The sequence below is a fragment of the Aethalodelphis obliquidens genome, unplaced genomic scaffold, assembly GCF_003676395.1.
Source record: "Aethalodelphis obliquidens isolate GAN/ISIS:26980383/991018 unplaced genomic scaffold, ASM367639v1 scaffold1, whole genome shotgun sequence".
In the NCBI taxonomy this organism is placed as follows: domain Eukaryota; kingdom Metazoa; phylum Chordata; class Mammalia; order Artiodactyla; family Delphinidae; genus Aethalodelphis; species Aethalodelphis obliquidens.
Genome location: NW_020837945.1, coordinates 93457451 through 93472660, shown reverse-complemented (window position 1 = coordinate 93472660; position 15210 = coordinate 93457451).

Below are 15210 nucleotides of genomic sequence, written 5' to 3'. Positions count from 1 at the left end.
TTACCCCTCCGGTACTGTTTCTCTTTCTTCTCTACAGCTTTCTGTGAAAGGCCACCCTACCACCTGAATCAGACACCTGGAATCATCCTAGGCCTAGTCTTGTCTCTTCTCCTCATTCCTCATAGCCATGCTGCTGATCCCACATCCTTAAGGTCTTATGAATGAGTCCATTTCCTCGTCTCCATTCCCACTGCCAGGCTGTATTTCAGGCACACATGACTTTCTCCAGAATTTATGTAGTTATCTTTAGTCTTAGCCTGGGTTCCACAAAAGCAGAATCTGAGAACAAGGCTTGTGCTCAGGTTTACTTGGGTAGTTCATCCTGGGGAGTAGGAATGAAGAAACAGAGAAGGAGGGAAAACCAACACAGTCTGCTTTACCAAGCTGGCCACCACCACAAACCACTCTTGCTCAGTCGTGTAGAACTTTTCCATCTGTTATGTGAAAGGAGGAAGCTGAGCATTGATTTCTCAGCTTCCATTCCAGTTTTCAAGCGTGGTGCCATGGACACAGGGTGGTCTCATGCTCATCAAGTCCCCAGCAATTCCAGGCTGCACTTGGCATGAATGCCCAGCAGCGATTTTGACATCCCAGAGCCTCGGGAATCCCTGGTGCAGAAAGTGAGAGGTAAGTAGCACACACTCCATACTCCAGCAGCGGCTTCCAGAAAAAGTGGTGGGTCTGAGAGGGTTTGAAGTGGCTCAGAGGAAGTGTCTGATTCACTTCTAACTGATATTCCTGTCCTCCTTTTGAAATCCATCCTTTAGAGCAGAGTAACCTTCCTAAAACAAAATGATTATTTTATTGTCCTGCTTAAAATGTTTCAATGTCTCTCCTAGAGAATTCCAGAAAAATATATGTTCCTGGGCATATCGTAAAGGCCCTCTCTATGACCTAGCTCCTTCTTACCTCCCACTTCCCCAAATAAACCCTTCCCAGAACATGTCTGACTCTTATTCCAGCTCCTTATCTATAATATCCTGTACCTTCTCCCGAGAATGCCCTTCCTCTCCTTTCTTGCTTAACTATTCTTTCCTTCAAGAAACCCTACTTGTCACTCTACTATACTCCCCAGGCTGGATTAGTCCCCCTCCTAACTGTTCCAGCAGTACCCTGTGTTTTCCTTCATCATAGAATTTATATTCTGTTACGTTTTGGGGGGGTCTAATTTATCTGTTAAACTAGATTGTCAATTCCTAGCACATAATAAGTGCTAAATAACTGTTAAAATTGTTCCAAAACCTATATCCCTGCATATCAGGGAAAGTGAACCAACTGCATTACTGAAATGAAGAATAACCACATTCATGTATGTCTAAATACCTTTGATGTTTTAGTTCCTCTCAGAAGGTGTTAATCTAACGTGTGTCTGTTAGATGTGCCTTAGTGAGAATGCAGATTTTAAGCATTGCATGAAGGAGTAGTAGGTGAAGAGATGAGAGAGGTGGCCGCTCTGATATGCTGGACTGGTCCAAAGAGCAGTCTTGTTACTACTGATGGAAACACCACTTCGTGGCTCACCTGCCTGCAAGAAGTGAAAACTGATAACCAGTGTAACAATTTACTAGAGGAAGCAGTTCAGCCCTGCAGATACGTTGCACCCACACGCTGGACCTGGCAAATCTGTCACATGAGTCTGGATGAAATTGGGCTGTGGGCCAGGATAATTTTTGTAGAGTTCAAAAATGTGACGAAAGGCACTAATACTGTACTTCCCCAAGAACTGAGTCTTGCCGTCAAGAGGTGTGGCATTGCTATAACCCTGGAAAGTGTGGCAAAGACTCAGGAAAATATCATAAGCTGAGAGATTATTTTTCACTTCCCAATAAATCTACCAGGCTGAATTCATTTGCAAAAGAATAGATTCGGCTTGATTTGTTTGGCTTTTGTAGTTCAGCTTTCGTAGAATTAATTTGGGCCAAATATAACTCTATTTTTTAAGTGAATAATTCTTTACTTGATTAGGAAAATAATAAAATGCTTATAACTATTTCTGGTTTTAGTGTTTCTAATGGTTGCCTTTCTAACTTCAAATAATACAAATGGTGCTGTTTCTTCAACTGTAAACTTCAGGCATTATTTATTAGCTGAACTTCTGAGAAGCTGAAAGGTATTGTGTCTACTTAAGCTATACTTTCTCTCCTCCCCTTCCACCTCCAATTTAAAACAGCTGTTATTTTTGTTTTATTTTTAACTTTACCATGACAGCATCTCATAACTCCCAATGATGTTAGATAACATTAAACATTTATTTAGTGCTTACTGTGTGCCAGGATCTGTTCTAAACACTTTATATAAAGTCATTTATCCTAAATTGGACCTATGAAATAGAGAGTATTATCCCCATTTTTCAGACATAGAAACTGAGGCACAGAGCAGTTTCTTGCATAACTTGTGAAAGGTTACCAGTTAATAAGTGGTAAAGCTGGGATGGCTCTATTAACTGTGCTATTAATTATTATGCTCTACAGTTTCCCTTGGAGGAAACTATTAGAATCATGTGTCTACTGACCCCCCTGCATCTAACAGCTCTTTTTCCCTTTTCACTCTCCACAGATATCCTGTTCACCTTCTAGAGTGGGAGTATCATTCTTCCTTCTTTTCGCTCTCGGTCTCTTCTCCCTCAGAGCACACCCTCTCTTCTGTCTGCCTGTAGGTCCCCGAAGCGAAAGGCAGCCCCTTCGAGTCCTGGGCACTGAGGGTGGGAGAGGTCGTGCTGATGGTGGGCGTGCTCTCATGTGCACTGTCCAGGCTCCAGTGCGAGAGGTGTCCTGGGGCAGGGGGCCTCATGGAGGCCAGTGCGGGATGGCCATATGGGTGGAGAGCATTAAGCTGTCTGCTCTGAAAAAAGTTTTAATTTTATGTTGTCAAAATTGATAACATTTTCCTCTGTTATGTAACATTTTGAAGTTTTCCAGGTTCAGTTTATAGATGAATTCAAAGGTTAAACTTTGATAAGCAGCATTCACATTATTATGACCAAGTGAATACCGTCCAGTGTAGAGACAAGTAAGTCATGTGTTAGAATTCAAAACTCGATGTTTCAACTTTGGTACCAATCAAAGCCAAATGATCCTCGTATCCAGTTCAAATGGATTTCCATTTCTTATCAGCAAGCCCTCTTCCAGATGCTCAAAGTCAGGTCACATTTTGGTTTACATGGTTCTGAGGACCTTCTTTCCTTCCTTCCTCTCTCCCTCCCTCCCTTCCTTCCTCACAAAAAAAACAAAACAAAACAAAAACATTTTTAATGTTCCTTTAAAAAGGCACCATATAGTGACAGAGTCATTTCTTGCCCCACTTCTCCCCCCATCCCCTCCCCTATCCCAGGAAAAGGGAAGAGGGTGACCCACAGCTGACTGAGTCAAGACACTGCCCCCTAGCTGAATCGGGATTGCAAATGGAAGTTATCTTCTGATACAAATAGTTACAAAATGCACATGCCTTCTAGACAGCAGTTTTGCAGTTCTCATTCTCATCTGTCTAATAGAAACAAATTTAGAATTTACAGGATTATAAAACCACAAATCAATACATCACAACTTAATCATCCATATCTGAACGACTCACCACTTGTCTGGATCCCCCCCACTTCCTTCACTACTCAGTGTCTCCACCTCTCATTCTGTATACCCCTCTCTCTCTCTCTTTCCGTCGTGTTCGTTCCCCTCTACTCTCTGGCTCTTCTTGCCCTTTTCTCTCTTTCTGCCTTACGCCGCCGGTCCTGCCTCTCACTCTGCAGACTTGTTCCCCTCTTGTCGATCTTTCTCCCCGACCTTTCTGATGGGACATGACTTTCTTGTAAGGTTCCTTCCCCTCACCCGCTGCCACCCCCCAGAGTGTTGTTTATAGAGGAATTTTAATCTCTTTTCAGCCCCCTATCTTCTGGTCTTCATCCTTACCTCTGACCTTGAATTTGTTGTCTCTCTGGGGTTCTGCATCAAGATTAACAGTCTTTTTTTTTCTGCTTTTCTTCCTTCTATGAATTCTAAGTCTCTGCTTCCTCCGTTGATTTTATCCTTCAACAGGCTTTTATTCTCTTTCCATCTTCTAGGAATGTGTTCAAACCTCTCCTCTATTGATGTTTTCCCTTCTGTCTGTCCACTTTTATTACATTGTTTCTTCACTCTTTCTTGTTGAAGTCTTTATTGGGTAATCATTTGTGATTAAGCTGCATTTTTAACTAGAAATCCTACTTGGCCCACATTATAAATGTAATAGTCAAAGTGACTATATCTATATATCTATATCTGTATGTAAAATCTTGCACATGTACAAATAGGACTGTTAGACAAAAACAGCATTGTTTCTTTAAAACTAAATGCCTTTGATATAGATGAACGTTTACTTAGAAATACCTAAGAATTAAAGATGATTTCAGAATAGTATTCTTCACCTCCCACCTACCCCAGGCTAGTAATACAGAGAAAACTTTGTTATTGGATCAACCATTAATTAGACTCCTTATCAGCTCAATCACATGTAGAGCACAATAATAACTGATGTTCATATGGATGGCCTTCAGGCAATGTAAGATGCCAAAGCACCTTCATAATTACCAGAATGAAGTTAAATTATGTTCAAGATTAATTTTAGTGCAAATTATTTTTATTATTTGTGATAAGTATATTTATTGCTCCACCAGATTACAGAAAGAACTTGAGGTGGTTTGCATAAAAGCATGCTACACAAAAAGATAAAAGAAAACCATGGGGAAGAGAGTAGGAATGGTAAGTGGAAGCTAGGATTGAGGTTGGCACTCAAAGTGCCTGCAGAGTGTCTGGTGTATTGTTAGAAGAGCACCACACGTTTTATTCAGGATGCTCGAACAGCTGAACAAAAACCAGTTCCACTGCCAGCAGGACTAGTTCTTTGATTTCCAGTGAGCATAATACAAACACTTTGCTGTGGAGGACAGCTACTGCTGGAACGGGGCTGGGGCAAATTACTTCCTGTGGGCTGTGGTTAAGAAGTTATGCTTGGTGTAGAGTGTGATGTTCTCCATAACTTCTTCACAGTAACGGTAGCAGTATGACACATATGGGAGCTTTAGTAAATACGACAAATGGAATTCAATAGGGTACAATTATAAGCAACTTTATTCTCCCGCTCCCACACTACCATCATTTAATACCTGTTGATTTCCCCCACTCTTTGTGTGAAATTTAGGACATGTCCCTCAGGTTTTCTTAGCATTCTCAAAAGATGAAATGTTTCCGCTCACTTCTGGTCACCAGAATAGTCTCCATTTCGTTTTTATTATGTTCAGGCCATGAAAATAATAAAAACTCTGAACTTCATTTGAAGTTGAACTTTTCTTCTCCTTCCAGGCTGGGCTGGAAGTCTGTGGTGATAAAGGAGGGCAAGGTCTTACTTCTTACTTCCTTCTAGGTTTTGAAATGTTCTCTCTCCCTTTCCTTACTACGCTCTCCCTTCCTACCACTGTGATTAAGTTGTCCCGGATTCCTCTGCTTTGGGGAAGAGTGGGGAAGTCGGCATCGGGAAGCATCTTATCAATACTTAGCAGGTTGTGCTGTACCCTCACTAGGAGGACAAGAGTACCCAGAGCCCCTTGCCGCCTGGGCTTTTTCCAGGCTCTTCTCCCCCAGGTGGTGGATCCTTTAGGGGGTGCCAGACACCAGTCTCCTGTGCCCTCCACATTCCAGAAAACACATATCAAGTTCTTGAAATGTTCTCCTTAAAGCCCCTTTCTCCAAGCTGAGGTAAAGCTGAAGGAAATATCCTTCTTCCTCCCAAGGGAGGGGCGAGTGAAAAATGTCACAGCACTGCAAGTTTTCTTTCCCTCCTCTTCTACAAAACCTTCTTATACCCATGACATATGGGGTTCAACTAAAGGTTGAAACACTGCTTTCTGACACCTCCTTTGTCATCTATTGTTTGGCTCTCAGCTTCTTGGTGGCCTCTGCTGAAACTGATTCAAAACAGAGTCCCATTTTAATATCTTGCTACATTTTTAGTAAAGCTTGGAAGGAAAAATGGATGGGAAATATTGTTAAAGTGCTTTTCTGCTTAGAGGACCAAAACAGTGTGTTTCAGATGTGAGGTGCTCTGCTAGTCCAGGTAGATGACATTTTATTCTATTATCTACTTTCCCCATTTAAAATTGGTAGATATTTATTTTCAATAGATTAGAAGCATTGATAAACAAAAATTGTTAAAATTACTCTGTCCCATCTTTCAGGGATAGTTACTATTAACCTTGGTTACTATCCTTTTATAGTCTTCTTATAATGGATAATCCCTGCCATCTGAATCTCACTATCCAAATCATTGTTTAAATGACTTGTAACATTTTTTCCCAAAATTCACCATCTGAAAGGAAGACTTGTTATAACAAATCCACATTATTACAGCAGCAAAACTGTTTCATCTGTGCACAAATTCAGGAGAGAAAATAGAATGTTGCAGTAGATTCTCAGCTCTTCTTTTGGCAATACTGAATCTTGTCTTACACAGTTTAAACATGTTGTGCCTTATCTCATCAGACTCCCCACATTATTACATGAAAATGTTTTCTAAGAATGCTGGAAAGCCTATGAAGAAAGTAGATGAGCCCACGAATTGGAGGAAACTATTGACAAAGGTGATTGAACTGCAAAGCAAATTTTTAATGTTGATGAAATTGGGCTATTTTGAAAACAAATGCTATCTTGTACGTTCATTTCAGAAAAAGGAGACAAAAGTCCTAGAACGTAAACCATCCCAAAAAGGCTAACACTGCTTTAAAGTGAATTTGTTTCTAAGCTAAAACCTCCGTTGGCGTATCACTTAAAAAACCCCAGTACCTTTTAGGGACTATTGAGTAAATTGTCTGTTATGTGACAATCAACTCGTAAAGATTGGGTGACCAAGGCAGTATTCAGTCATTACATGAGGATGTAACTGTCTCTATTCATCAAAGGGTGCACAAAGATGGAAAACTTGCAAACAATGCTTTTTTGATAATAGACAATGCTCCCAGATGTCCTTCTAGTGTGGACAGTTACAGAGATAATATCACAGTGGTCTTTATGCTTCCCAGCATTATGTCTTATTGTAGCCTCTGAGAGTCCTGCAGCCTTCAAGGCATATTGTTTACAGATGGTGATGCACTATGTGGCACTTATGTGCTGATATATAGTCTGGTGATGCAGGCAACACTGCTTCGATTAAGGATTTATGGAAGAGTTTTGACATTCAGAAGGTCTTCAAATTTATCAACTGGGTTTGGCATGTATCGTAACAAACGATGAATGGAGTATGGAAAAAAACTGGTCCCACAATTGTTGCTGACTTCCAAGGTTTCAAGGAAGTGATTAACACAAAGCAAAAATCCTGAATCTTGTGTGGGAGGCTAGATTTAGTGAAGTGGATGGTACAAAGAACTTACAACCAAGAAACTTGTTCAACCTGATGTTCATTCTAGGTCAAAGGAAGAGAAAGAAGGGGAGCCATAAATACCTGTTTCTGGATCTTTAGAAAACTTGGAATTATGCAGATAAAATATTTGTTTTTGCAAGTTTTTGTTTGTTTGCTAGTTTTGGTTCTTGGCTATCTGCTATTTCAGATAATGGTTTATAGCCACCCACTTCTAGAGACTCAAGTGCCAAAAAGAGATGGCTGTCCACAAGATCCTTGGATTTGAACATAGGTGCACCTCAGGTGTGTGCTGTTTCACCTGCTCTCTGCTAGCTCACTCCCTCACCACACTCACCCCTGAGTAGCATCACTGTCTACCTAACTGAGGCTCCGTCTTCCTCTCCATAAATCCCTCCTTATTTGGTAAGTAATCATTTTTAAAATGTTTCATGTTTGCTTATTTAAGTTCTATCTATATTCATTTCATAACTTTAAATATATAGTAGTTTTTAGTTTACATTATAGTATATGCTTGTTGTACAGAAGAAAAGCTAATTTCTACTCTATTGTTGCCTATTACATGAAAATATATCCACTAAAAAGCCCATTAAATAATTATGTGTTTGACATTTTACCTAATAGATTTATGCAGAAATCCTTGGGGTTATTATTATATAGGTGTTTATATCATGAGTGTGCCCCTCCTACCGTCTCGTTGGATTTCTTCTTTATGTCTTTGGATGTAGAATATCTTTTTTGGTAGGTGCCAGTCTTTTCTTGTCAATGGTTGTTCAGCAGTTAGTTGTGATTTTGGTGTTCTCACAAAAGGAATTGAACTCAAGGTCTTTCTACTCCACCATCTTGTCTCCCTATATAGGTGTTTAAGAATATCTAGTTAAATTTTGGAAAATTGGTTGGGGTTTTGGGATGGTCTTGAAACAGATATAAGGCCCATTCTCCACTCCGTCCAAATTTGATATCCAACATATCAAACCAAGAAAAGGATTAGATTCAAATCACAAGCAATGCCTGTATATAAATTTGTTATGAAAAATGGGTTACTCTCTTACTGATTTAAACCTGCTTTTTCACAATATATTGTGACCATATCTCTAGGTAATTTAATGGTATATGTTGAAATTTATAAAAATAGATGACTTTCCCTGTTGATGTAATGGATAAGCCAAGCCTCAGAATGTCTGCCACACCCATACCTCCCTTCTGAAGGTTTTCTATATCCATGGCCCCTGCTGAGGGAGCAGAACCATATCGTTTCTTACAAATAGGGAGCTGTTTCTTGTCACCTGACTCCACCTCTCTGGTCACAAATGATTGGAGCAGAGGAGCGTACCTCCTCAAGGATTGCAAACTCAAAAGCCAACAGAGGCCAGGCAAGTGAGCAGGCAGATGCGTGAGACAATAGGGAGAGTTCACTGGAGACAGCAAAGAACTGGGGACGGCATGTCCTATCTTCAGGGAGAGGATGATACTCAGCTCTTGCCAACCGTTGTCATCCAGGAATAAAGACTAAGGATAGTCCAGATCTTTAGATTTTCAAGAAAAGCTAAAAATTCCTATTTTAGATAAAATTCCCTGAAGCGAAAATGATTTTAATTTGTGTTTCTTTAATTTCTGGTTAGGCTAAACTTCTTTTGGTATGTATGTTTTTCTTTTTCTAGTAAATAAACTGAGCTCTTGATAATTATCGAAGGGCAAAGAGATTGAGATTTTAATCTTCTAACAGGTACTTAGAGCCATTCTGTGTTTCTAGTGAAATGTGGAGACCTGTGCTTTCATAGTCCCTGAGAAGGGTCACTGCCGATGGTTGTGGAGATTATGTTCCAGTTGGCCATGAGAGGCGAGTCAAGACTGAAGAACAGCCTTATACTTATCAAGGCACATGCCCTGGCATGGAGCTCCATCAGGCTGGAGGAAGGGGAACTTGCTTGTAACTTTTTAGGCTGTATTTCTAATAATTTGCTTAAAAGCATGTTTTGTTCTAATGACTTAATTTATTTAGGATTGGGAATACTGTTCTCCCTACCTCTCCCACCTCCCATAGCTGAGTCATCTGAGAAAGGGGACTTTTCCAGATTTCTGCAGGGGCCTCACCACCCTACCCTAAGGTACTCAGACAGGGTGTGAATTGGTGGAGCAGAGAACGAAACCACTATTACTGATAACAATGTATTGCATCCCATAGGGATGTTGGGACAAAATACAAGATGAAAACTAATGCCATAGTGTATGGCAGTAATAATCTCAGCCTTGAACATTGTTCTTTTGTCAGATATTTTATAAATACCCATAAAACCTCCTTCCCTAGACATACCAGGTCATAGAGCAATCATGGAGCATCCTTTAGAGAGCCCCTATGTGTTGCGAACTCCCCAGGGATGCCTCTTCCAGAGAGGGATGCCATTTATCCATCTTCTACTTATAACAGTTGAGTTTGTTCCCGTTTTGTGCAGAAGCCCAGTATTTCCAAAATAACGAATACAGATACATTGTCCATTTTGTGAATTACATAATTTAAAATATTGGAATAATTCATATTAATATGAAACATATCATTGATGGCAAACATTCCATGTATTGGAATGAACGTGTTTTTAAAAATCAAAAGACCAGAATTCAAATCTCAGCTCTACCACCTACTGCCTATGTTATCCTGAGTAAGTTTCTTTTGTAATTTTATCTGTATTCCCATTTAATTTGAAAAATGAGGATAATAATGTTTTCTTATTTTGGCTGTTGTCAGGAATAATTAAAATTATGCATGCAAAGACAATAGCCCCCAAACGTTAATTAATTCCATTCCCTCATATGTGTAATAAACATATCAATACCTTCAAATGGTGACCAACTTATGAAAGCTTCATTGGTTAAGATCATAACCATGATCCACCAGAAATAAATATTGGGAGTCACAAGGGAGTAACAGGTACTTGTATAATATATTTTCATTTTTATTAATATTCTCACTCAGATCATCGTGTGTCATAAAGTCCTCGTTTCTCTTAAAGTCATGAGGCATTCGTCCTGTAATAATTTGCCTGACTAGACATATGTAATTTTGTTTTTCCTAAGGGGTAAGGAACTTTTCAGATCTTTCATCCTCACCAAGTACCTAGGGCACAAGGCATGGGTTAGGCCAGAGGCCTCATTTTACAGATGAGGAGATTCAGTGATTTATTCCCAACTGAGACCGACCTCATAAATCCTCATAATGTGGGCAAGGGAATAGGACTTTCAGCAGCTTGACCAGAAGAGAATCTGATAGGCTTGTGTATTATGTGAAAAATGTGACTAACATTTTTGCTACAGTGCTCTAAAGCTTTTATCACATTAAACTATGAATTAACACTAATGATGCTCATTAGGCAGTGTTCACCTCTTATTCTCAGTATACATTTAAGGGATTAAAAAAAAATAAAATTTACACGATTACTCCACAAATTTCCTAGGACAGCTTTTTGTTTTTTTTTTAACTTCACAGATTTGAATTACTAAATTTTTTGTTCTCTCTGAACCTCAATAGTCTCTCCTGGGAGTAAAAGAGCTAATATAACCCATGTTTCCCCACTTTGCTTTCTCTAACGGAATAGGTGAATGATTAAAGAGATAATGAATGTGAGAAGAGCTTCCTGGAGGAAAGACATTTCATAAGCATGAAGTGAAGACTTGGCTGACTCATGAATTCTATCAGCTCAGAGATATGGATAAATCTTTTGGTATGAACCCTCGCTACTTAGTCTCCCCACCTCACAAACACCTTAAAAGTGGATTCTGGAAAGTTTCCAAAATGTCAAACTGATCCTACTTACAGCAAAATTCATCATACAGTTTGTAATTAACACCAAGTATTTATGAAATTCAATGATTCATCTCTCAATGTTTTTGCTGATTGGGAAGCAGATTAGTACTCAGGTCTAGCATGGAGTTGGAAGGCCTATGTAAGGTAGCCAAACCTGCTTACTTGGCTTTTTATGGTCTTTTAGAATAAAAAGTGCTGTCGCAGAACCACTCCCTTTAAAACAAATTGATGTTTTTATTTTCTGAAGCTTTTCTAGGAGAATGGAAGTGAATTGGTAAAATTTTAAAAAGCCAAAAGCAAAAGATAAAAACTCACAGCTGGAAGAATTGAATGACTACTATATCCAGCTGTTTTCCAAGGACCTAGAGTATGCTGGGGATGTCAAGATGTTATTGTAGATGTGGCTGGAAGCTCCTCATTATGCTTCTGGCTCTGTGGGGTGAAATGGAAAACAATTTCAGAAGAACAAATAAAGAAATGATTTTCCAACCCAACTTTTGTGTTAAATGAGAGCCATAGCATTTTGTTAGATTAGAAAATCAGTCAAGAGACACAGTACAGTTATGTACATTTAAGATTGTTATGTATTCTTGATGAATTGGCTTTTAAAAAATCATTATAAAATGTCCTTCCCCTGTATGAACTTCCTTAGCTTGGCTTCCTCTGTCAGTGCTCTTCTATCTGCTTTTCGTAACAAATAATTTTTTGAAATGTCTTGTCTGTTGCTGGTTTTCATAACCTCTTCATTGTTGCAGATTTAGAAATTATCAGATGGCATCTCCAATCATTGGGATAAAGCTGGACTTTTTAATGGTGCTGGACAACTGGGTTATCATTTGGAAGAAGTTAAAATTAGATCCACGTCTCACATTATACCCGAGAAGAAGCTCCAAAGGAGTGAGGGATCTAAATGTAAAAAATACAAACATACAAGTATGTGAAGAAAACATGGATAAATTCCTCTTTAACATTATTAAAGACACAGGGGCTGTAACTGTGACTCAAAATCCAGGGTCAATAAAAGCAAAGATTAAGAAATCTGACTACATAAAAGTTTAATAAAAAAAGATTTGTGACCAAAAAAAAAAAAAACCAACCACATATCATAAACAAAACCAAAGGAAAAACTAGGAGAAAATATCTGTAACATATACCACAGACAAAGATTATATATATATATATATATATATATATATATATATATAATCTTTGTCTGTGGTATATGTATATATGAGAGAGGAAGAGAGAACTTGTAGAAATTGCGAAACAAAGGACCAAAAGCTATTAGAAAAATGGGAAAAAATCATGAGTAGACACAAAAATATATAAGGAGCATTCGAACATATGGAAAGATGTTCAGATTCACTTATAATTAGAGAAATGTACATTCAAACAATACTGAAGTATAATTTCTCACTATCAAACTGGCAAAAATAAAAAACTATGTCAACATGTTTTGTTGGTGACGCTGTGAGGACACAGACACTCCCTAGTAAGTACCTGGTGAGAATGTGCACCAGTACAGCTCTTCTAGAGGGAAAGTTGGTAATACTTAAAAGAACTACGTATGCACTTGGTCTTTGACCCAGAAAATCCCACTTCTAGGGCTCTACCAGGAGTAATGATACTCTAGTAGCCATGAGAAAACATAAGAAAACAAACAAATTGAACACCTGTGAAATGTATCATGTATTCAAAGAGTACATTATATATATACACAGACACACATATGAAGCACAGATTAAAGAATAATAAAACAAATATTCACTTCTTACCATTAAGCTTAAATAGTACCAATACCTCAGAAGTTCCTATGATCCCTTCCTCAATCTTATCCTCCATATTCTTCTACCAAAGGTAACCACTTCTCTCAATAGTGTGTGAATAATTTCTCTCTTCTTTTTTTATGGTTTTACCACATGGATATATATTTTTCCTAAATAATGTACTGTTTAGTAAACAATGAATTCATATGGTATATGGTATATTAGCTGGATCCAGCTCTGCAAAGTTACAATCAAGGTGTTTGGAGCTGAGCCATCTCAAGGCTCAACTTGGGGAGGATCTGCTAACAAGCTCAGTCACATGGCTGTTGGCAGGACTCTGGTACTCCTTGGTTGGTGACATCAGTTCTTTATCATGTGAGCTTCTCTGTAGGCCAGCACATAACATGGTGGCTGGCTTCCCTCTGAGTGAATAAGGGAGAGAGGAAGAGAGAGGAAGCAAGAAGGAAGTCACTATCTTTTTTTGCCACCTAATCTTGGAAGTACTTTTTGCCATATTCCATTTGTTAGAAGCAAGTCACTAGCCCACACTCAAGGCAAGGGGATGACACTAGGGCCTGAACAGGAAGTGGAAGTCATTGGGGCCCATGGTTGGGGCTGCCTCTCCCACAAACAACGAATAGCAACATGGAGGGCAAGAAGAAGAGCAGGATTGGAAGCTGGAAGGATAAGCAGTTCCATTTTGGACACATTGAGTATAAAGTGCTGGTGAATATTTAGGTGAAGAGGTCCATCTGGAAATGAGATGTTGTGCCTGAGGCTCAGGTATAGAATCAGAACAAGAGGTAAAGATTTAGGTATCTTCAGCCTGCCAGTGGCAATTAAAACCAGAGGCTAGAAGCAAGTAACACTCAGGGAAAACGTGCAGGCTGAAGTGGGGAGCACCAATATTTAAGACACATGCAGATAAAGAGAAGCTCACAAAAGAGATAGAAACAGGATGATCAGAGAGGCAGAAGGAGAATCAAAATCTAGGCACCACAGAAGCCAAGGATGAGAGCTTTTGAAGAAGAGGGGAGAAGTCATCAGTGGCAACAGCCACAGGGCCGCCTGTTAAGATGAGTACCAGGAAGTATTCACTGAATTGGAAATTAAGAGGTCACTGGAGGCCTTGGTAAGGCTAGTTTTGATGGAATGGTGGTAATGGAAGACAGATTCTTTGGTTGAGAACTGAATATGAGCTGAGGAAGTAGGGAAACTGAATGAGTTTAGACTACTCTCTTTAAAAGGCTAGAAGGAAGTTATATACTACCTCTGTTACTGAACCAAACTTGGGTCCCCTTGCCCACTGTGCAGCAAAGCCAATCTACTGACACTGGGCGGTGGTGAAGGAAAGTATAGCATTTATTGCAGGGTGCCAAGCAAGGAGATTGGGCAGCTGGTGCTCAAAACATCTGAACTCCCTGATGGCTTTCTGGAAAGAGTTTTTAAAAGGCAAGATTTGGGGTGAGGGTTGCAGCTCGTGGACTTTCTTCTGATTGGTTGGTGGTGACGTAACAGAGTGATGTTTTAGAAATCTTGATCATCAACATTCTGGTTCCAACCAGTCTGGGGTCTACCTGCTTGTGGTCAGCAAGTAGTCACCTGGGTATGGGTGGGGGGTGGGTCTCAGTTTCTGCAGAATAACTCAAAGTTATGCATCAGATTGTTGTGTATATCCCTTGAGGATGAACTAGGACTCTGTTTTATACCTGAGCTCTTATTTAAGCTATCATTACTTTTCTTGCTTGACTGCTTTACCTTTGTTTCTGTGTTCCCTCACTTCCCTAATTAGTAAACTCTTCAGTCCACTCTTTGGAAATCGGGGAAGGCCTAGGAGACTAAAGCCTTTTTCTACAAAAAAAAAAAAAAAAAGACTAAAGCCTTTTTCTAGTGTCATCCCCTTGCCTTGAGTGTGGGTGGGAGACATAGAGGGGTTTTTATAGCTGGGAGGTCCCTGCAGCATCCTGCTCGGTATTGATCCCCCCTTTTCTTTGATCCTCTTCAATCCTGAGGGGGACAGGAGTGGGACAAGAAAGGGAATAAAATTTTGGATAAAGAGGCTTCCATAAACTCAGCAGGGGAACTCAGTTTTAGAGGGCCTTGGTTTTGGGGGGGGACTCAGTTTCACTCTTGTGTGAGTGTGTTATTTGAGATAGATGAGAAATTCTCATTCTGCCAATTACCATCCAATAAAAAGGCTAGATTTTAAAACATTTTCTGTTAACTCCTCATATGTAAAAGATGACTCTAGGGTTTCCCTGGTGGCGC